Genomic DNA, 23258 nt, shown 5'->3' with positions numbered 1-23258 from the left:
CTTCAGACCAAGCCTCACAAAAGTTATCCCATGGCGTTTTGATTTTCTAAACCGTTTGTCCGGCACAACCAATCAAAATCAGCAAAAAAGTAACCAAACAGGAACTTGGGTCAAATCTCAGCAAATCTTTGAGATATCAACACTAAACTTGGTATATCGGTGGACGACACTACAACATGTTACCATGTGCAAAGGCAACTTCATATCTCAAAAGATGATTGATATAAAGCAAATCGAATTTATCGCTAACGCTAAAATAATGCTTTACACATCCGCCGGTCAAAAACTGATACTTTGATTCAATCACAAGTTCATATGAAGACTCTTGAGAATGTTTAGTACACAAATCTGAGGAAAAGTTGACTGTAACATGAAAAGTCGATTTTATGTGAATATTTGAAACATGCATGCTTGGCTAATTGCTAACGAAATTTTCAATGAAATGTCTCCCCTGCTCTTCAGCGCGCGCGTGCTCCACATTCTCACACACTCAGCCTTTCCCTTGACACACGCGCGGGCTTGGCGAGACGCATACACAACATTTCAGGCAATTGTGGGCTGATCAAGCCCCCACTCATTCCTTGGCTTGAAGTGAAGGCCCTTGTGGATCTTGATGGTAATGCATTTTCGAAAAAGTTCTCAAAATCCTGAAACATTGATAGTATAGGCCAGGAGTAACTACCACACCACAAATGACGCACCATTATCCATAGGTGGCGCTACGGCCAAGCCCCAATTTTCCATTTACAAAGTGATGCCATTCGCATCCCATTTGTCCCAAAATTCTGAAATTCATTAGATATGCCTTATTTCTCATGAGGAACAAAAAAGCCTCAATAACCTATAACGGCCGCCATATTGGATGTTTTTGTACAATAAAGATTTAGGAAACACGTTTTTTTGCTACTTCTCCTACAATTCTTGTCCAATCTTCCCCAGAATTGGCAGGTATCATCGTCAGAGCAACCCTCACTGAATTCTTTAACAGATTTTTGAATTTCAAAACCGTTTGTCCGGTACAGCCAATCAAAATCGTCAACAAAGCAACCAAACAGGAAGTTGGATCAAATCTCAGCAAATCTTTGAAATATCAACACCAAACTTGGTGTGTCACGTGAAAGACACTACGTCATGTTCCCATGTAGGAAGGCAAATTAATATCTTCAAAAATGATTGAAATGAAGGAAATCAAATTTATTTCTAACGCTAAAATAATGCTTTACACATCCGCCAGTCAAAAAACTCTGATTCAATCACAAGTTCATGAAGACTTTTGAGAATGTTTAGTACACAAATCTCAGAAAAAGTTGACTGTAAGATGAAAAGTTGAATTTAGGTGAATATTTGAAAAATGCATGCTTGGCTAATTGTTAAGGAAATTTCCAATGAAATGTCTCCCCTGCTCCTCAGCACGCGCGCTCCACATTCTCACACACTCAGCCTTTCCCTTGACACACGCACAAGCTTGGCGAGACGCATACACAACATTTCAGGCAATTGTGGGCTGACCAAGCCCCACTCATTGCTTGGTCTTTAGCAAAGGACCATGTGGATCTTGATGGTATTGCATTTCCGATTTTGTATGCAATGGTAAAAAGTTCTCAAAATCCTGAAACATTGATAGTATAGGCCAAGAGTAACTACCACACCACAAATGGCCCAATATCACCCATAAGTGACGCTACAGGCCACGCCCTGGTACACAAAGATACAAGGCTTTCTGGAATGGGTAGGCTCACCAAGCCCCCTCCCTTCACTCCTTGGCTTGAAATAAAAGCCCTTGTGGATCTTGATGGTATTGCATTTCAGATTTGGTATCCCATTGGTAAGTCTGCGGCATGGATTTTTACAGTGACAATTTGTGAAGAATATAAATTTTTCAGTGGTTTGCAATGTTTGGAGGAATCCGCCATTGCTGCTTGCAGTTATATTTATTATTATTATTATTCTAGTTCCATGGGAGTCAATGGCAGCCCCTAGAACCCTTGGATAACTTTTTGTTAAATTTGGCACACTCATTAAGGACAGTTCTTTCTATACCTACACCAAGTTTCATGTATCCCATCAGACCACTCTAGCGCCACCAATGGGTCAAAGTTGGACTTGTGTTTACACATGCAACTTTTGAACCGTATAACTGATTTTCAAAAATGAGGTACCATTGGATTCCCTGGATCAAGACGAGTTCAACGCACCCTATGACGTCAATTTCCGGTTATATAGATTTTCCGCTATTTCCGGTTGTATCAAAAACCTTTGAAAGCCTACTCCTCCTACAATTTTTGTCTTATCTTCTTCAAAATGACCAGAGATGATCTTCAGACCAAGCCTCACAAAAGTTATCCCATGGCGTTTTGATTTTCTAAACCGTTTGTCCGGCACAGCCAATCAAAATCAGCAAAAAAGTAACTAAACAGGAACTTGGGTCAAATCTCAGCAAATCTTTGAGATATCAACACTAAACTTGGTATATCAGTAGACGACACTACAACATGTTACCATGTGCAAAGGCAACTTCATATCTCAAAAAATGATTGATATAAAGCAAATCGAATTTATCGCTAACGCTAAAATAATGCTTTACACATCCGCCGGTCAAAAACTGATACTTTGATTCAATCACAAGTTCATATGAAGATTCTTGAGAATGTTTAGTACACAAATCTGAGGAAAAGTTGACTGTAACATGAAAAGTCGATTTGTGGTGAATATTTGAAACATGCATGCTTGGCTAATTGATGACGAAATTTCCAATGAAATGTCTCCCCTGCTCTTCAGCGCGCGCGTGCTCCACATTCTCACACACTCAGCCTTTCCCTTGACACACACGCGGGCTTGGCGAGACGCATACACAACATTTCAGGCAATTGTGGGCTGACCAAGCCCCCACTCATTCCTTGGCTTGAAGTGAAGGCCCTTGTGGATCTTGATGGTAATGCATTTTAGAAAAAGTTCTCAAAATCCTGAAACATTGATAGTATAGGCCAGGAGTAACTACCACACCACAAATGACGCACCATTATCCATAGATGGCGCTATGGCCAAGCCCCAATTTTCCATTTACAAAGTGATGCCATTCGCATCCCATTTGTCCCAAAATTCTGAAATTCATTAGATATACCTTATGTCTCATGAGGAACATAAAAGCCTCAATAACCTATAACGGCCGCCATATTGGATTTTTTTGTACAATAAAGATTTAGGAAACACGTTTTTTTGCTACTTCTCCTACAATTTTTGTCCAATCTTCCCCAGAATTGGCAGGTATCATCGTCAGAGCAACCCTCACTGAATTCTTCAACAGATTTTTGAATTTCAAAACCGTTTGTCCGGTACAGCCAATCAAAATCGTCAACAAAGCAACCAAACAGGAAGTTGGATCAAATCTCAGCAAATCTTTGAAATATCACTACAAAACTTGATGTTTCACGTGAAAGACACTACATCATGTTCCCATGTGAGAAGGCAAATTAATATCTTCAAAAATGATTGAAATAAAGGAAATCTAATTTATTTCTAACGTTCAATTAATGCTTTACACATTCGCTGGTGCAAAACTGATACTCTGATACAATCACAAGTTCATGAAGACTCTTGAGAATGTTTAGTACACAAATCTCAGAAAAAGTTGACTGTAAGGTGAAAAGTTGAATTTTGGTGAATATTTGAAAAATGCATGCTTGGCTAATTGTTAAGGAAATTTCTAATTAAATGTCTCCCCTGCTCCTCAGTGCGCGCGCTCCACATTCTCACACACTCAGCCTTTCCCTTGACACACGCGCAAGCTTAGCGAGACGCATACACAACATTTCAGGCAATTGTGGGCTGACCAAGCCCCCACTCATTGCTTGGTCTTTAGCAAAGGCCCATGTGGATCTTGATGGTATTGCATTTCCGATTTTGTATGCAATGGTAAAAAGTTCTCAAAATCCTGAAACATTGATAGTATAGGCCATGAGAAACTACCACACCACAAATGACCCACCATTACCCATAGGTGGCGCTACGGCCACGCCTCAATTGTCCATTTTCAAAGTGATGGCATTTCCACACCATCAGTCTAAAACGTCGGAAACTATACATGCCTTATTTATAATGGGAAACTATACAGTGGTGACCCATACAGTCCACCATGTACGGTGAACATTTTGAAAACGTACAAATATCTTCTTATGAACCATGACTCCAATTGACTAGAAATTTTGTTTGATGTGTAGGCCACACGTAGTTATGCTTGTTTGCTACCACAATAGCTATGGGAATAAGAGTGAATGCAATGAGGAGGTTATTGAAACGCAATACTCTGAGTTGGTGCATGTCAGTTTAGGCAGAGGTAGCTTTTTAAACCTCTACAGCCATGCCCCAATTTGCCTATATTCAAAGTGATGCCATTTGCATCCCATTTGTCCCAAAATTCTGAAATTCATTAGATATGCCTTATTTCTCATGAGGAACAAAAAATCCTCAAGAACCTATAACGGGCGCCATATTGGATTTTTCTGTACAATAAAGATTAAGGAAACACGTTTTTTCGCTACTCCTCCTTCAATTCAGGTGCAATCTTCCCCAGAATTGGCACACATCATCGTCAGAGCAACCCTCACTCATGTATTCAACAGATTTTTTATTTTCACAACCGTTTGTCTGGTACAGGTCCTCAACGCGCGCGTGCTCCACATTCTCACACACTCAGCCTTTCCCTTGACACACGCGCAAGCTTGGCGAGACGCAAACACAACATTTCAGGAGAGTGTGGGCTGACCAAGCCCCCACTCATTGCTTGGTCTTTAGCAAAGGCCCATGTGGATCTTGATGGTATTGCATTTCCGATTTTTTATGCAATGGTAAAAAGTTCTCAAAACCCTAAAACATTGATAGTATAGGCCAAGAGTAACTACCACACCACAAATGGCCCAATATCACCAATAGTTGACGCTACAGGCCACACCCTGATGCACAACGACACAAGGCTTTCTGGAATGGGTAGGCTCACCATAGACCCTGAAGCCAATGCCAAGTGCCACCAAGCGGTGCCATTTGAGTTTCAGCCAAAGCCAGCTAATATTTTGTAAGCCAAATTGAGCCACCATCTGATATTTTTTGGCTCAGCAAGATGAAATTATTTGCGTCAAACAATAATTATATCTATCACATAGAGACATACACACTCAAAAAATCAATGATAAACTAAATCAATTTTGCACACCGGATTCGCCACAGTCTTGTGCTCGTTGCTATGATACACAGGACTCACAGTGAATTGATGACCAATTAAAATTGTGCCTTTTCCGATAGTGATGATCATAGACATAGACAGTAAAAGAAGCAATGCGTTTTTCTCTCACGCTGAGCTGAAATGGCGGAAACAACTAGAAAAGGTAATTGTGTTGTTCTCACATACTTTCTTAATTTCTATTTTGCATACTCAGACGTTTGTTAGATCTTCAGTTTTTGGAAGTAAGAATGCTGTTTTGTCAGGACTAGGGTTTTGTCGATATTTTTGTACTCTTTTAAAACTTGAAAATATTGAGATCTAGTAAATCAGTATAACATAAACATCTGTAGACATGAAGTGGCAGCTTCAGGCATTTGTAGCTATTAACATTTTGGCGGCTGCAGCAGCCATTTAGGTTTTGGCTGAGCTGGCTAGCCAGCCAATAACTTCATCAGCCAGCCATTATTCTCAAAACAAATGGCTTCGGGGTCTAGCTCACCAAGCCCCCTCCCTTCACTCCTTGGCTTGAAATAAAAGCCCTTGTGGATCTTGATGGTATTGCATTTCAGATTTGGTATCCCATTGGTAAGTCTACAGCATGGATGTTTCTATACAGTGACAATTTGTGAAGAATATACATTTTTCAATGGTTCGCAATGTTTTGGAGGAATCCGCCATTGCTGCTTGCAGCTATATTTATTATTATTATTCTAGTTCCATGGGAGTCAATGGCAGCCCCTAGAACCCTTCGATAACTTTTTGTGAAATTTGGCACACTCATTAAGGACAGTTCCTTCTATACCTACACCAAGTTTCATGTATCCCATCAGACCACTCTAGCGCCACCAATGGGTCAAAGTTGGACTTGTGTTTACACACGCAACTTTTGAACCGTATGACTGATTTTCAAAAATGAGGTACCATTGGATTCCCTGGATCAAGACGAGTTCAACGCACCCTATGACGTCAATTTCCGGTTATATAGATTTTCCGCTATTTCCGGTTGTATCAAAAACCTTTGAAAGCCTACTCCTCCTACAATTTTTGTCATATCTTCTTCAAAATGACCAGAGATGATCTTCAGACCAAGCCTCACAAAAGTTATCCCAAGGCGTTTTGATTTTCTAAACCGTTTGTCCGGTACAGCCAATCAAAATCAGCAAAAAAGCAACCAAACAGGAAGTTGGGTCAAATCTCAGCAAATCTTTGAGATATCAACACGTAACTTGGTATGTCACAAGGAAGACACTACAACATGTTACCATATGCAAAGGCTATTTCATATCTCCAAAAATGGTTGATATAAAGCAAATCGAATTTATCGCTAACGCTAACATAATGCTTTACACATCCGCCGGTCAAAAACTGATACTCTGATTCAATCACAAGTTCATATGAAGACTCTTGAGAATGTTTAGTACACAAATCTGAGAAAAGGTTGACTGTGAGATGAAAAGTAGATTTTTGGTGAATATTTGAAACACGCATTCTTGGCTAATTGCTAACGAAATTTTCAATGAAATGTCTCCCCTGCTCTTCAGCGCGCGCGTGCTCCACATTCTCACACACTCAGCCTTTCCCTTGACACACACATTGGCAAGTCTACAGCATGGAGTTTTCTATACAGTGAGAATTTGTGAAGAATATACATTTTTCAATGGTTAGCAATGTTAGGAGGAATCCGCCATTGCTGCTTGCAGCTATATTTACATATTGGCATAGACACAAAATATTTCAGTCCTTCATAGTGCCCCCTAGATGTCAAATGACACTACCTGTCTCAGACCTCTTAATAAGAGGGTCCTGAGTCCATACACCAAGTTTGTAGTCAATGCATCAAAGATTGGCTAAGATATGACCTCACTTTCCTTTTTCGGGATCAGTCGCTCAATTTGATTGACAAACGGTTGCGAAAATCAAAACATCATGTGATGTCTTTTGTGAGGCTTGGTCTGAAGATGATCTGTGCCAAAGTTGGTGAATATTGGACAAACTTTATTTTTATTGAATGAATATAACGTTTTTTCGCTACCTCTTTTTTTCGCTACCTCTTTATAGGAGAGGTAGCGAAAAAACGTTATATTCATTCAATAAAAATGGCGGCCACATCAATGTGATTGGCTGTAACTAACAAACGATTTCAAAAATCAAAAATCAATAAACAAAACAAAATATTTGTGAGGCTCGGTCTGAAGATCATCTGTAGCAATTCTGAAGAAGATTTAACAAGAATTGGAGGAGGAGTAGCGAAAAAAGTTTTTCCTTCTAATTCAAAATGGCTGAAAATCTAAATAACTGTGTATGACTCATTTTTATCCAGGGAATACAACAGTGCCTCATTTTGGAAAATGAGGCAAGTGGTTCAAAAGTAACGTGTGTAAACACACCTTTAACTTTGACCCATTGGTGGCGCTAGAGGGTTTGAAATGGAGACATGAAACTTGGTGAAATTGAGGAGGGGACTGGCCCCAAAGAGTGTGCCAAATTTCACCACTTCTGACAATAAGGTTCTAGGGGCTGCCATAGACACCAAGAGGCGGAAGTTTAGACATAATAATAGAACCTTTCGCCGTTGCTAAACAATGCTCACGTCATGTAGTGTGTGCACACATTCTGGGTGCAAAAGAAATGGCGGAAGTAAGTTCATACCTGCGTTCGCTTAATCCTAAAGATCTTGAAAGTTACCTGAATAAACTGGCATTAAGCGATGGAATCCAACCACTGCGATTTTGTGGTGTGGACGAAGCATGAGGTCATTGTGCAACGCATATTCAGAGATGAAGAGTTGTTGCGAGAGGCCTTGCCAGAAGCTAAAATTTTCTTCGTCTCAAATGTGTTGCCTGACCTACTGACACGAAACCATGATCCTGACTTGGAAACACCGAAAGCCGGCATACAGTGTGAAAAGCCAGACTATGGTCAATTGATTCACTGTGTCCAATGTGACAGCCACTTCCACTACAGCTGTGTGTGAGTCAGACAACATTCAAATATTTTAATATCATTTAATAAAGACTGTACAGTACATAAGTCATTTATTTGTCTGACCATCATTTGTGGATTACATTTAAATATTTACAGATCAGCAAACACAGTACACTTTATATCATCTGGGGACAACGGACTTGCAGAGATTTGTGAGGGCACCACACACATTCACTATATCATCTAGGAGGTCACCTTCTGACACTGGAATGACCGATTGAAAGATTTTAAAATTCTTCCATCGGCCAATAACTCTTTCTATGTGAATTCTTACACGTGAAAGTTGTCTTGATGTGTCAACCTCATTAGCTGGTAGTTGCTTTTTTCCTTTGGTGAAATTTGGAATCCGCAGGGTGGCACCATACGCGGCAAGCTCTTCTCTAATTAAAAAGCCCCTATCAGCTAAAATGTAATCTCTAGGCTCTAGGTAACCCTATCTGTTTGTCTGACACCCGGCCACCCCAACCTGGGGATAGAAAGGATATAGCCCCGGCGTGTGTAATGCCAACTAAATACTTAACTGTGCGTGGTGTTTATATGTAGACCATGTCTGGGCGCGGGCAGTCAAGTTACTAGGTCTGTCAATAAAAATCTCTGTTCAGTCCAGAATGGACTTTTGAAATGTTTTTTGAAACTTTTGGGCATGTTCTTCAAAACAGCAGTCTTACTTGGCCACTTAATAAGTGATTTCAACACTTTAGCCATAAAAGGTAGCCAGGTTCTCAAAATGCTTGATATTGAGCTGTTCAATACTTTAAACCTAAATGCTATGTCAGTGTTAGTGAGACCCAATCTAAGTTTCATAAGCACAATCAGTAGGTGATCTCCCAGGGTAAGTATTTCAGTTAACTTTTCTACATTGCCTTTTAGTTTTTTCAATAACCAGTCAAAGATTATAGTGGTTATTCCCGTGAGAAAAATAAACTGTGCAGTGTTATTTCTGACTGAGAGGTAAGAATATTTGTTGTTCTGAAGCTCTTCTTTCAACTTTTTGTTTTCATTTTGGATTTCACCAAACTCTTGGCGCAGGTTCACATATTCAACATTAATGCGGTCATACATGTGCCTCAGATTGTCGTAATCTTTCTTTGGGACCATGGCATCCTCTTCCACTGAGGCCACGGCTCATCTTCAACTGTAAGACATTAATGTGAAGACATGAATTATAAGTTGTACTGACAACACATGTAAAAAACAAATAATGAGTAGCACAAGCACATTTTATATGTTTGATTGGATTGAAAAGGGTGTTCTCACCAGGGCAAGGATCTGTAGTCAATGGGGAAGGTGATTTAACAGATCTCTCAGATCGCTGTTTATTTCTTTGAAATCTGTAAGATTAGATTGCACATGATAGAAGTAAAAAATATAACGACACTGACTGCCATTTCTCTCAAAGCTTGCAATCTAGAGAAGGTGATGTTACCTTGGCTAGCTAGCTATGATGCCATAAGGTAACATCACCTGCTCTAGGTTGCAGGCATTGTTGGCTGCTAACTTATCAAGAGCAAAGAAATTGAGACCTTTTATTTTAGTTGACCTGTTTTGGCATCCAACAACACAACAAGATGGCATTTTTTTTAACAATTGATTCAAAATCCACTTGCACTGTCACTAACTGTGGCTGAAATTGTCATAAAAGGGTCTATAATAATAATAAGAAAAGGTACAAACACTTAAGGTGGCTTGGCCACCAATAAACACAAATGTCCATAAATAGAATCAAAGTACCCTGTTAGAAACATTAGTTACCATGGTTTTTGGGTTATGCCACTTCTGTTCAGTCTCTGTGCAGCTGTGTTTTGGGGGAACAGAGGTGATTCTGAGCTGGCAATAAAGTGCAGTCTGGTACAACAGTGCTGCCACATGACTACACAAAGCTGTACCGGCCACACAGGTAAACTGGCAGCTTTGTAGCTGCACCGGACGGGCGTCCTTACCTTAAGCACAATCTGAAAATACACAAATCTGTTACAATAGAATAAAAGTGCAGAGTACAGTGAGAATGTTTGACAAAACAAATATGTACCATCAACATGATGATGCCATGGAAACAAATAACTACTAAACAATTTGTAGGAGCTGAAATTGTAGCCAAATTATTATTTATTATTAATATAATTCATCTCACTTTACTCATCATCAACTGTGGACACAGAACGTGTGTCAATGCAGTGATAAAACATAACTCAGTTTCTGTGAATCCCAGTGCTTAGCGTACATATTTAAATATCGATAAATATTCCAGCACACTAGTATTATTTATGGTATGGCAAATTAAATATCTCTTACAAATAGCCTTTAGCAGGATTACATGTGATGATTCACAGAAACTTGATCTGACGAACGGAACCTGTCTCATGAACTAGCCTGTGGTGAACCTGCAGGATAACTTTCCCTTACAGTGCAGTGCGTTCACACTGCAGCGACGCGATGCGAGTGACAACATGTTTTCCATTCATTTTTTATGGAGCCTGCCGAATTGCTTGCGTGGTGCATTGTGGGTAGCGACGCGACCAAGTTGAGATTTTCTCAACTTTATGCAAATGAGGAGTGATTTTCGCTAGCGATGGCCAATCAGTGTTTTCTTGTTTCTCGTAACGTAGCAACCATGGTAAACATTTCTAGCTTTCTAGGTTTCAAGGTGGAGGAGAAACTAATTGTTTGTGTGGCTGCTTACCCAGTCCTGTACGATACATAGCTGTATTCGTACAGAGATGTTAATTAAAAAAAAACGATGCATGGCGCAAGGTTGCCAAAGTTGTTGGTGCTTGTACTTTCAAATTCAGTTTAGTTACATTACGTAACTTCGTTCTGTGGTAACTAGCTAGCTAGCCCGGCTGGAACTCCCTATCGTATCGACAGATTAGCAGAGACTTTGAGTAATATAATAAAACGTTTTTTACACATGTCAATGTGTATGTCTATTAAACAGTTTTGTATTTTGTTTACAAGTTGTATTTTGATCGATGTTGCAAGTACGTAAACCCAAGTCTGCACACTTGGCCATGACAACTACAACAGTGACTTTAGAGAACTACATTCTACATTAATCTGTTTGAAACGCCCCCGAGCGTGGTGAACTGTGGGAAGGCGAGCGATGGCAAGCGATTTGCGTCGCTGCAGTGTGAACGCACTGTTACGCTCAAGCTGTGAGGCTTTTGGCTTTTCTTCATTGATCTGTAGCACTCAGACCTAATGGTTACCTCTCCTGTGCTTGAATCCTTGTTTGAAACTGACATTGACAAAGGCTCTAGGAAAATTGGCTGTGAGATTGACACTTAACGTATTTCTTCAAATAAACGCTGCAGCGTTTATTAAATAACGTTCCTTTTTGGTGCGGCGTTTATTCGAGGGCGGCGTTTATTCGAGGGAGGCGTTTAATTAGTAAGGGAGATCTCGTGAATTGTTGCTGCAGTGCAGCCATACACAACTTTGTTGCTGGCATTGTGACAAATGAATCATGCCGCTAAAAACGCAGGTTTCATTTACTACTGCTGACCTCGTCTATTCTTTCTTTGTCTATGAGTGCGGCAACTCCCTTTCTCATTGGCTATCAATTAGGTGTGCGTTGGTAGTACAACTGTCTCAAATACAGGTGTTCTACATTGTGTAGAAATCTGAAGCAGCATGCCTAAATGTTCATACACGTTAGCTTTCAAACTGAAAGTTATGTACACGTGTAATAAATACTTGGGTTGAATTTAACCAATTAAATAACCGTTTTCAGATTTTTTTGGTGCAGCGTTTATTTGAGGGTGGCGTTTTTTCGAGGGCGGCGTTTATTGGAAGAAATACGGTAATAGTAGACAGACCGAGACAGACTAATATGGGGAGAACTGCCACTCTCGGGAAACTTCCGGGTTCTGAACTGGTTGCAGTCCCGCTCTAGTTCCATATGAGGGCGCTAACGGTCGAGTGCAGAATGAATAGATATCTATGGAGCTAAACCCCTCACAATCCACTTTATCTCAAGATATAATTCTTTGTCTAGTAATATGAATGTTACATTTGAAAGGGAAGGCAAAAAAAATACACACTGCTGGGTTTTAGATTTTTTTAAAGTCGCCTTTTGTTCTACAAAGCCTTTTAAAATGTCAATGACGTTATACACATTGTACGGCCAGAGATACTGCATTACGGCAAGCTCTGTTCACATCCTTTTCTCTCTCGAAGCATTGACACAGCTGACAGGTTCTCCCTGTCAATACACATGCTAGAAAGAGTTTTGGCTCGCTAATGTTGTTGCTAATGCTCTGACATTCTGATTCCACTTCGAATGCCATCAAGTGGGATCTCTGGTCGTAGTCCTTCACTAACCAATCAGCATTCATTAGCAGAATGCTAGCGTATTATGGGCAACAACGACTCACCCTGTAAGAAATCGAAAGGACATGAGTACCCGTTCATTCAACTTTCGACCTATAATCCATGTTGAACATGCAAAAACTACAATCAAATCTGAGATTTCTCAACAATAATCAGGTGAAAGAGACCAATTTAGCCGTTTAGCTCCATAGACTCCCATTCATTTTGCACCCGACCGCGATCACTCCCAGTGGAACTCTGGTGGAACTGCAACAAAATTCGGTACAATAGGGCTTAAAGGCCGAATTATACTACTCCGACTCCGTTACGGACAGACAGACGGACGGAGTCGGACGGATTAGTTGAATTTATAGTACTCCGAAAGCTGTGGGTGCTGAAAACAATTCACCGCCAGAAGAGTAGGTGGCGCTGCACTGCGATGCTAGCTAGGTTATAGAAAAGTCTGAGCAAATTTACAAATTAGCCGTTTCATCAATAAAATAAGCACATTTTCAGCAACTACACTGCCCATTTCTCGTCACATTTTAATTCAGATGCTGATTTACATGTACTGTTTAGCTGAAATATGAATTGTAAAAACTTACAACAATGGCGGTCAAAGGATTCTGTTCTTCTTGTTGGTCACGGCAACCAATCACGGCCAAGGGGTATCCGTAAAATGCCGGACGGACAGACGTATAGTCAGGAAAATCAGGAGGTGCACGTAAAGCTCTCCGAGGGGCTCTCCGAGGGCGATCCACGTCGGAGAGGGCGTTCCCTGTTTCCGTGTCCGTGAAAACGGAGTAGTATAAATCGGCCTTAACAGGGAGTGGCCAGGCTCTCCTTAAAGGGGTCATTGATTGCAGAACCGAATTTACCTTGTCACAGTTGAATAACGACAGTTCAGTGGGTAAAATGGACATACAGTGAACCCCAAAGTCCATTGACACCTGTTTCCTATGCAAATCTCACAATTAAAAAATGTAGCTGTAAAACGGTAGGTTTTGAAAAAGCCACCTTTTTGGGCTCGATCTAGTCTGTACCTTTGTCACGCCCCAAAATTTCCAATTTGCATTGAAAATGGACATATTGGTAAATGCAGTGTTCCAGGCTGTACAGGGAATGCTGACACTCTTCAGAGTCTTCCCAAGGAACCAAACACTCAACGGGCTGTGATTTTTGTCTATGAGAAGATCCCTGTGCAGTTCGACCCTCCATTTGCTCGAACCATTTCACAGAGGACAGTTTTGAGTTATCTGGTTATCATTTCAAATGATATCCAGTCAATCGGTTGAAAACAGTGTTGTGTAGACACAATAGATTTATTTGTACGTTTTTATTTCAAGTCTCCACCTTCTTGTTTCAGTGAGTGCTGTTGGCCGTGTTGCGTCTTTTCTCCACAGCTTCACTCGTTGTAAACCAACCAATCAGCGCGCAGCTCATCTATATATTCATGTGCATACCATACAAGGAGAAAACCTAGCGTTTTTTCCCGGGAAAATTTCAGAGGATGTATCAGGGGGCATACAACAGCACCCGGGCCATTTTCAGCCCAACCAATGTTACATACCCTATTCCGAGACCTTAAGGAACAGTGTGAAATACCCCAAAAACCCAGTCAATCACCCCTTTAAACAGGCTCTGATATAGCCTAATAGAGCTCCGGGAGTTGACGTCACGCAATCCCAGCATGCACCGGTCATTGCCATTTTGGCAGGAAAGTGGAGAGCCAAGTGGAGTGCCAGAGTGTACATAGATATATAATTGGGTGTGCTTTGCCTTCGGCAAGGGCACAACCTTTGTTCTCTCACATATATATTATTATTATTTCTTTTTGCCCCCCTAAATCTTTGTCAATATTTGGCCTACATAGACAACCTAGGTGTAAAAAGTTTCGTCTTGGTAGCGATTGAGTTGCTTGTATTTTTATTTACGTTCCGTTGCATGGTTTAGGCTCAAGTTAAGTTTTTGTGGCGAAAAGTGAAGCTAACGGTGGCTAATTTGCTCGCCACAGTCACTGACGTTACTAACGTCACAAACGTCACGAAAACACGCGTGCAGAACATTCGTTTCGCATCTGTTAACTTGGGGGATAGCTAGGCTAACTATAGCTTTACTGCAAGGCAGCTGCAGAAACGCCACAAGCAAAGAGGCCAGGGTGATAACTATTTACTCATTTTACTTTGTGATGTGAAACACAATTGTGAAATGTAATGTACAATATTAGCTGATATTAGCTGATATTATTAAGGAAGTAGGCCCACATCTACTTTCGGAAACGGTAGTCTACTATTTCACTGAAGCATTAGCATGACATTAGCATCTGTTTCCCGGGCAACACATACTACAGTGGTCTATGATGCATCTGTTTTCAACCGTTAAAATAAACATTCCTCACAAATACATTTTCGTTGTCGGATTTATTATGATATTACATTACAAGTAAACAATTTGTTGGTGAAATTATCATTAACTGTGGTTTCAAACCAGTGTTGCTCACTGCAACGCTGTAGCCTACGCGAGACACACTACAAAAACATCTAACGCTACACAGCTGTTTAGGAAATCAAACGGCGACAAAACATGTTCGGCACTCCCCTTACTTAAATCAAAAGTCTTTCAGTAGGTGAAACTATCTGACTACTAACCTGAACTTCATTGCCAATGCCACAGCCTAAACTTTGTCAATCTGTTCATGAAAAAAAAAAAATTCAGCCTAAACCGTACAACGGAACGTTGAATCGAATTCAGCCAACGCAATCGCTACCAAGACGAACACAGCAGTAGTCTAGTACTGTACTCCCAGCTAACACAGTTACGTTGCCGCAACGTCACTCAATAACCAAACATACGTTGCGGGACCGTGCATCTGTGGGACGCCAGAACGTAACCGCAATGTAATCTTGTGATGTTGCCAGTCCGTAACCGCGACGTCGTGGCAACGTTATTTTCTGACGTTGGCAGTCTGTAACCGCGACCTCCTAGCAACGTCATTTTCCGACGTTGCCAGTCCGTAACCGCGACCTCCTAGCAACGTAATCTTGTGACGTTGCCAGTCCGTAACCGCGACGTCGTGGCAATGTTATTTTCCGACGTTGCAAGTCTGTAACCGCGACCTCCTAGCAACGTCATTTTCCGACGTTGCCAGTCCGTAACTGCGACCTCCTAGCAACGTAATTTTGTGACGTTGCCAGTCCGTAACTGCAACGTTAACTAAGTAACCTATATTTCTCAATTCTACTGCTTATATTGGGGCGGTTCATATGCAGACCTCATTTGCCCAAAATGCTACTTGTTCTTGTATAATAGGCTACATGGTAGCCAACTTTAGGAGGACTATGTTTGTGTGATGTGTAGCCTAACTCCAGCTAATCATAAACAAGGCAGCATTTCCATTAACATTTTATTTCAAACAAAGTGCCAAACAGTGAATTAAAATCTTCTGCCAGTCCCCGCTACAGGTCCTGTCTGTTGGCCCTGACAATGAAGCACAAAATAAGTTAGTGTTCTATCAACATAATTGCATGTGTAAAAAGGCGCAATACAAGTCATAAAAAATCACATCTAAAATAATATACATCAAAAAAATATGTGATTCTAGATTTTTGTCACATAGCCATGTGAAAGGTTGGATATGGAAGCTGCAATCATGATTCATTCACCTGGCTTGTTTTGAATGGGCTGCCGGGGTGTGTTTGAGTGTCTCTTCTATGAGGAGCTCCACAGCTTTCTCTCCCAGTCCCGTCTTCCACTTCATCACAGCGTCTGGAATTAGAAGTCATGAACTTATTGTCAGCACCAATGTGAACGTTGAACGCTGCGTGTAAGCCATAGTTCATGGCATCTCCAAACACTTACCACTCTCTTTCGCAACTCCAACTCTCTCTTTCGCAACTCCAACTCCATCGTTGTGTTTACCCAATTTTACCCAATACAAAAACAAATAAAAATAATTTTCTTTTAACCATTCCAATGTGGGGGGTCTGAGACAGCCCGACAGTTAAAAGAAAATGCTTCACTTTGTTTTTGTATGAGGTAAATTTGTCACAATACGACGGTGGGTCACAATGACTGATGGGTCAGAATGACCCGAAGATAACACAAGGGTTAAAGCTATGTTTCTGCATTTGAGAAAATTGATGACCAATGACATGCTGGGGCTGAGCTGCACATGAATTACATGCATTGTCTACATTTATACGTGCTGGGTGCAACATTTAATATTGTGTGTGATTGAAATTCATGTAGACTATGGCTACATTGCAAAAGTGTCAGAACTGAGAGCAGTCCAGTGTGATCTCTCCATCTCTGGATAAACCACTATATTGCACTCGAGATCCGGTGTCCTGCGACCAAAGAGCGACTTAACCGCAACTTAACCCATGGTACCAAAATTAATGTATCCAGCCGACCAAGGTACAACGTCGCGGCAACGTTGTCAACGGGTCTAAAAATAAGGTAACCAGCCGACCAAGGTACAACGTCGCGGCAACGTTGCCCACAGGTCTAAAAATAACGGAACCAGCCGACCAAGGTACGACGTCGCGGCAACGTTGTCAACGGGTCTAAAAATAAGGTAACCAGCCGACCAAGGTACAACGTCGCGGCAACGTTGCCCACGGGTCTAAAAATAACGGAACCAGCCGACCAAGGTACAACGTCGCGGCAACGTTGTCCAGGGGACCAAAAAATAATGTAACCAGCCGACCAAGGTACACCGTCGCGGCAACGTTGTCCACGGGTCTAAAAATAACGTAACCAGCCGACCAAGGTACGATGTCGTGGCAACGTTGTCCATGGGACCAACTGGCAACATTCCCTTTATAACGTTGCTACTACGTTGCCACGACGTTGCCAGAAGGTAACGTCGTGGGTTACCAACTGAGCACTTACTGGCAACGTTGCCGCAACGTCATGTGTTAGCTGGGCTGTAGTAGTAAAATTTACCGGGGCAACTGACAATGATCGCTACCAGTGAGCTTTTTATGAATGAGTGATTTTCCACTAAATAAATGTCAAGCTTATTTACGTTTTTGGGGGCATATTTTCAGTTAGCAGATGGTACTGTTTGAATTGCGATTCCATCTTCTACTGCCGGTAACGTCGTAGAATAATCTTATTAATGAATGAATGCAATATGAGTAGGCTAAATGCCTGAAAATATTACGAGAAGGGAAAACTTAAAAGGACGTTTAAGTCATAGACATTAGGTCAATTTTTACACCGGCCTGCCAAATTGTATCGTTCCCCCCGACCGATCCGGGGATCTCAGCTAGGATTGAGGCCTGCCTCACAGACATCTCCGCCTGGATGACCGAGCACCACCTCCAGCTGAACCTCGCCAAAACAGAACTTCTCATCATCCCGGCTAAACCCTCCATCTCCCACGATCTCTCAATCACCCTGGGATCTGCGACGGTGACCCCTTCATCCTCTGCCAGGAACCTTGGGGTTACCATGGACGACGAGCTCTCCCTCACGGCCCACATTGCTGCGGTCTCCCGGTCGTGTAGATTCACCCTCTACAACATCCGGAAGATCAGGAGATACCTGTCTGAGCACTCCACCCAGCTGCTAGTCCAAGCACTCGTCCTCTCCAAGTTGGACTATTGCAACTCTCTGCTCGCTGGTCTCCCAGCATGTGCAACCCGCCCTCTTCAGAGGATTCAGAACGCGGCGGCCCGCCTGGTCTACAATCTACCCAGACGCTCCCATGTTACCCCGCTCCTCATCTCTCTCCACTGGCTACCTATCATGGCCCGTATCAGATTCAAGACCCTGGTATTGACCTTCCGAGCAGTGAACGGGACTGCACCCGTCTACATCAAGTCTCTCCTGCAGCCTTACACCCCCACCCGCCACCTACGGTCTTCTTCAGACAACCGCCTGGTGGTCCCACCGCTCAAGACCGCCCGGTCCCAACACAAGCTCTTCTCCTGTCTGGCCCCCCAGTGGTGGAATCAACTCCCCACCTCCATCAGAGACACTGACTGTCTCTCCACCTTCAAGAAAAGGCTCAAGACGCACTTGTTCCGGGAGTACAACGGTACTTAGGAACGGTTCGCTTGACCCGATGTTAGTTTCCTCAAGGATCACAATGACTCTTGCTTAGAGACTTGTTGCTCTTGTGGTTAGTGGTAACTGATTAAAATTTTTGGTTCTCGCTGTGATATATTGTTTTATTACTGTTGCTTGCTTTTTCCCACAGGTACACTTGCACTTATAGCTGTTCATGTTGTTTGGTTGTGACTTGTTTAACTACATGCTCTTATGGTTCTTCCCTTTGGCACTTACTTTGGTTGTTCACAATGTGTGCTTCATGTTTTGGCTACTCGCGATGTTTTTTGGCTATCTTGTTGTTATGATCAGTGACCTATGCACTTTGTAAAGCTCTCTCTTGGAAGTCGCTTTGGATAAAAGCGTCTGCTAAATGAATAAATGTAAATGTAAATGTAAATGTAATATAAATGTATTCGTTTTGATTCAGCTATGAGGCTGCCTCTTGCAGGGGAAATGAGAAGACATCATATTTCATTCTACACTTCACTCGTATTTTGAGTTGTAAATGAGAAGCAAAAAAAAGATGCTTTTAAATCTATGTAATCTCTATAATAGTATAATAATAGTAGGCCCTATGCATTTTTATATAAAATATACAGAAATATCAGTTGTAAAAATGTCATTAAAAAACGGACCCCTGTGCAACCGACGCAAGCAAGCACACCTTACAATTTCCCTAGAAATTGTACCCTCTCTAGTTACATACATATTATACATAGTTTAATTTACTGCCTATTTCAATAAACGTTGATTAAACATGGTGGATAGCTGCTGTGCGCCGGGATGCCTGAACCATCGGGGAAAAGATAAAGGGAGAGCATTTTATAGGATTCTTAAGATCCAGAGAGAAGAACCCCATAATTCCCATGGCTTTAACTGAGGATCATTCAGTCTGTTGGAATGACTTATCTGTAATAAATATGTAATGGCATTTTTGTGATGAAAAGTGCACTGATATAATGTACGTTAGCCAACTTTAATAGATAACCATTGACGAACGTTACAGACTATCTTACGCTAAGTTATAAAACTGACTGCATTAACTTTACACATAGCAATTTGTAGCCGGTAGACTACAAAGCTGAATATTCATCACTAATCCAGCTGATTGCATCCATTTATATCCCTCCAGGCTTTTGTAGGCTTTCAAAGACTCTAGAGTAGGACGAATGAAAGTTGATAGAGTTGTAAATATCTGGATACAGAAGGTCAGGGAAGCCTTCTGTTTCACTCGTAAAGGTCGTAAAAATAACTCCAGGAGCATTATATGGATCACTAATGTTTAATCGATCAAGTTTTGCTTTATAGCTGCCTATGTCTTTTGAATTAAAGTGCGCAGTGAATTCGGACAGGTTGAAATCCGTGCTGGCGCCGTTCATTTAAGCCACTACTTTCCTGCCAAAATGGCGACGTAAACAGTAAAGTCACGTAACGTCCAGAGCTCTATAGACAAATTATCATCCTACGTCACACGACTGTCAAGCATGCTCAACTGCGCATGTCGGATGCAAAAGACGAACTTCTCCCGGGTATAATACACTTGGAGTGTCGATCAGGTCATCATATATCTCTGGCCACTGGATTTCAGGGCTTGACATTAACTTTTTGAGGCACTTGTCCTTTGGACAAGTACATTTACGTTTCATTTGTCCATGCACAAAAGTCACTTGACCCCGATATCTTTAACCCTCGTGCTGCCTTCGGGTCACATGACCCAAAGGTTCATAACGAACCATCGTTGTGTTTACCCAATTTTACCCAATACAAAAACAAATAAAAATTATTTTCTTTTAACCTTTGCAATGTGGGGGGTCTGAGACAGCCCAACGGTTAAAAGAAAATGCTTCACTTTGTTTTTGTATGTGGTAAAGTTGTCGCAATACGACGGTGGGTCACAATGACTGATGGGTCAGAATGACCCGAAGATAACACAAGGGTTAAATAGCCTGACCAAGTGATCGGGCAAAACTAGCGTGGCTAACGGAGGTCACTTTCTCAGGCAAATGACGAATGAAACAGGCTCGGTTAAAGAAATCCGAGATGCTGGCTATCTTCAGCTAGCCTGGCTCTGCCCTCCTACGTACTTCCGCTCAATTTTGATTTTGCTTCTGTACTAGGTCTGGGATTTCGGTGTAAGAGTCGGTTTTCAGAAACACATTTTTTGTAGGTCCAATCAGCGAACAGAGGGAGTGGCTGAGAACGATGACGTTGATTTTGTGCATTAGTGTGAGTTGCAGTTCAGTAATGGCGGCGGAGAAAGATGCGAGCGAAGCTATTCGGTCGGTTGTGGCAACGCTGCCGAATATCCATAAGTTAAAGCCGGAGTAAGAACAATCCTTGCTGAGTTTTGTTGGTGGCCATGATGTTGTGGCCCTCCTCCCCGCGGGGTTCGGGAAAAGTTTGATTTTCCATTTACGGCAGCTAGCTCCGTTACAGTAGTGGTGAAGGAGTTGGCTAAGGCGAACGCTAGCGATTGGTTATGCCAGATCAGAGTGGCTCTGAGCAGATCCAATAGTTTTAAACTTCAACAGAGTACCCGCCTTCAAGGAAGTTAACGCTTGTCAATGGAGCAATCCCAGACCCTCTGTACAATTGAAATGTACAAGGGTCTGGTTAAGACCAGTTTTTAGTGTAGAATGGAGTGAATGGTCAAAACTAGGCTGGCTCGGGAAAAACTAGCCTGGCTAACGGAGGTCGCTTTCTCAGGCAAATGATGAATGAAACAGGCTTGGTTAAAGAAATCCGAGATGCTGGCTATTATCTGCAGGCTTGTATTTACAAAAGGCAGTCCTCCCTGACGTTTATAGTGTAGAATTGAGTGAAATACAACATTGTGCACACTGCCAGTGAGCGACCCGAGAATGACTGAGGCTAACAACGGCAAAACAGTGTAAAGGGGACGCAGTCTCACTCAGATTGCCAGTTTTACACAAATCACAAAAATAATCAGACCAGCTGGCTAAAAGCAAAATTCACATATCTCTTGAAAGCTGCCCTGCTCGACCTTTTAGGTGTAGAATTGACTGTAAAACTGTAAAATTATGAACTTTGTTACATGACGTGAAGACATGGCTGCCGCCTAAGACTATGCGGTCTACCGGGTGACATTCTCACTCAAATTTCAAGACTTTCATAACGTGATGTGACAGATCAATGGGGAATCACTTTCTCTCTCCTGTATCGCCCGCGTTACAAAAATGCTGCCCCCCCCTTCCTCAGTTACGACGCACTAAATTCTAACAAATATATTTTTTAGACGCTACACATGTTATACATCATTGGAAAGCTACGATTCTTGTGCTTGTAGATATGTAAACCATTTCAAGATCGAGTCACAACAACAAGTTTAGTCAACGTCTTTGTCCAGTCACCACTTTGGTGTTGTTTACAAAGCCAAACATCTCTACTTACCCTCAAAGGTTCTGTGTCGTCCAGGTATGCAAACCACACATCAAAACTTGATCTGCGTACATTCCCAAGGGTTCAAAGTATCTAACCATGTAAAGTAATTCGACAAATACAATGTTTTACGTTCATGAATAGCCATTATCCTTTGTTTCATTATGCAAGTTAGCCGACGGAAGAAACAACTTGTTCAGATAAAAGTGTTCTTTTCTCAATTTTTTTTCTAGAAAATTTACGATATGGAGGGATCAAAATGTCCGTTGAACCCTCCCCTTTTGATTGACACCTTGTTTGACCCAATAGGAGCTTCCATGCCCCGTTGACAGCCCTCTAAAGCCAATTAGGTCTGTGCGTCCTGCCCCCCCCGCCCCCACACTCTTTCTAAACAAATTTCTCGAACTGGCTTCGACTGGCTCTGAAATGAGCTCGTTAGCCTTGTAGCTGAAAGCTAGCTGAAAATGCCAATACCTCATTTGTATGTGTCTGTGGAGCCGTCAAAATAAAAGTCGATTGCGCAATATGGTATTGCGCAATCAGTTTTCTTTGTGCGCCAATCCTGGGAATCAGATAAAGCACTCCAATGTGTTCATGCTTCAATTTTTGTGTTTCAGTAATACTAATTAGGGATTTAGCTATTATATATGATAGTTCTAAGTACCACCTTTCATTAGAGATAACAATTATGAAAAATAATACCTTTTATCCTGAGTATTTGACCTTGGTTACAAAGGGTCATTTTGGAGTCTCCAAAAGGCCCTTTTAGAAAATGAATGGATGTACTCTTATAAAAACATGTGTCAAATATGAATATATTGTGGTATTATGTTTGACTTTTGATTTGAATTGGGTAAGGCTTCAACCTGTGGTCCAATTTAGTCTTCCAGCTAATACCTACCACCTCTAGGCCTCTTCAGGCCTCTGTTTTCAAAACAAAATCTAGACGGAAATAGAAATGTTCACTTTCCTTGTGTTCAAGCTTCTATTAATCAACACTAGTAGGACTGACAGGGGTCCTGACAACAGGGGACATAACTTCAGAGTGTCAGCTTTCAAAAGAGATCATTTACATGCATGTACTCCAAATGGTTCAAGAACAGCTTCCAATTTACTTTGGGTATGCTGTTTAGGCGTTTTCAGGCAAATTTAACAGGATTCTGAAGAGGTTAAAGGCTGTCCTCCTTGACCTTTTTGGTCTTTTTAAATTGAACTATTTGTATAATCTGTGTACTTCTATAGCCATTATAAAGGCTATCCTTTCCCGGTTTTCTGCAGCCACATTGCGCGC

General features: G+C 41.6%; 1 long non-coding RNA gene across 1 annotated transcript; it reads right to left on the bottom strand.

Moving 5' to 3' along the window:
- Positions 1-15897: 15897 nt before the first annotated feature.
- LOC136960357 (uncharacterized) lies at positions 15898-22249 on the bottom strand. The gene is made up of 3 exons (XR_010878832.1): positions 21980-22249; positions 16171-16273; positions 15898-15985 (listed from the first exon to the last, which is right to left on the bottom strand). It is a non-coding gene; the product is annotated as an uncharacterized lncRNA (long non-coding RNA).
- Between the last annotated feature and the right edge of the window lie 1009 nt (positions 22250-23258).

The sequence above is a fragment of the Osmerus mordax genome, chromosome 17 (assembly GCF_038355195.1).
Source record: "Osmerus mordax isolate fOsmMor3 chromosome 17, fOsmMor3.pri, whole genome shotgun sequence".
Classification (NCBI taxonomy): domain Eukaryota; kingdom Metazoa; phylum Chordata; class Actinopteri; order Osmeriformes; family Osmeridae; genus Osmerus; species Osmerus mordax.
This window is presented reverse-complemented; position numbering and strand designations above follow the sequence as displayed.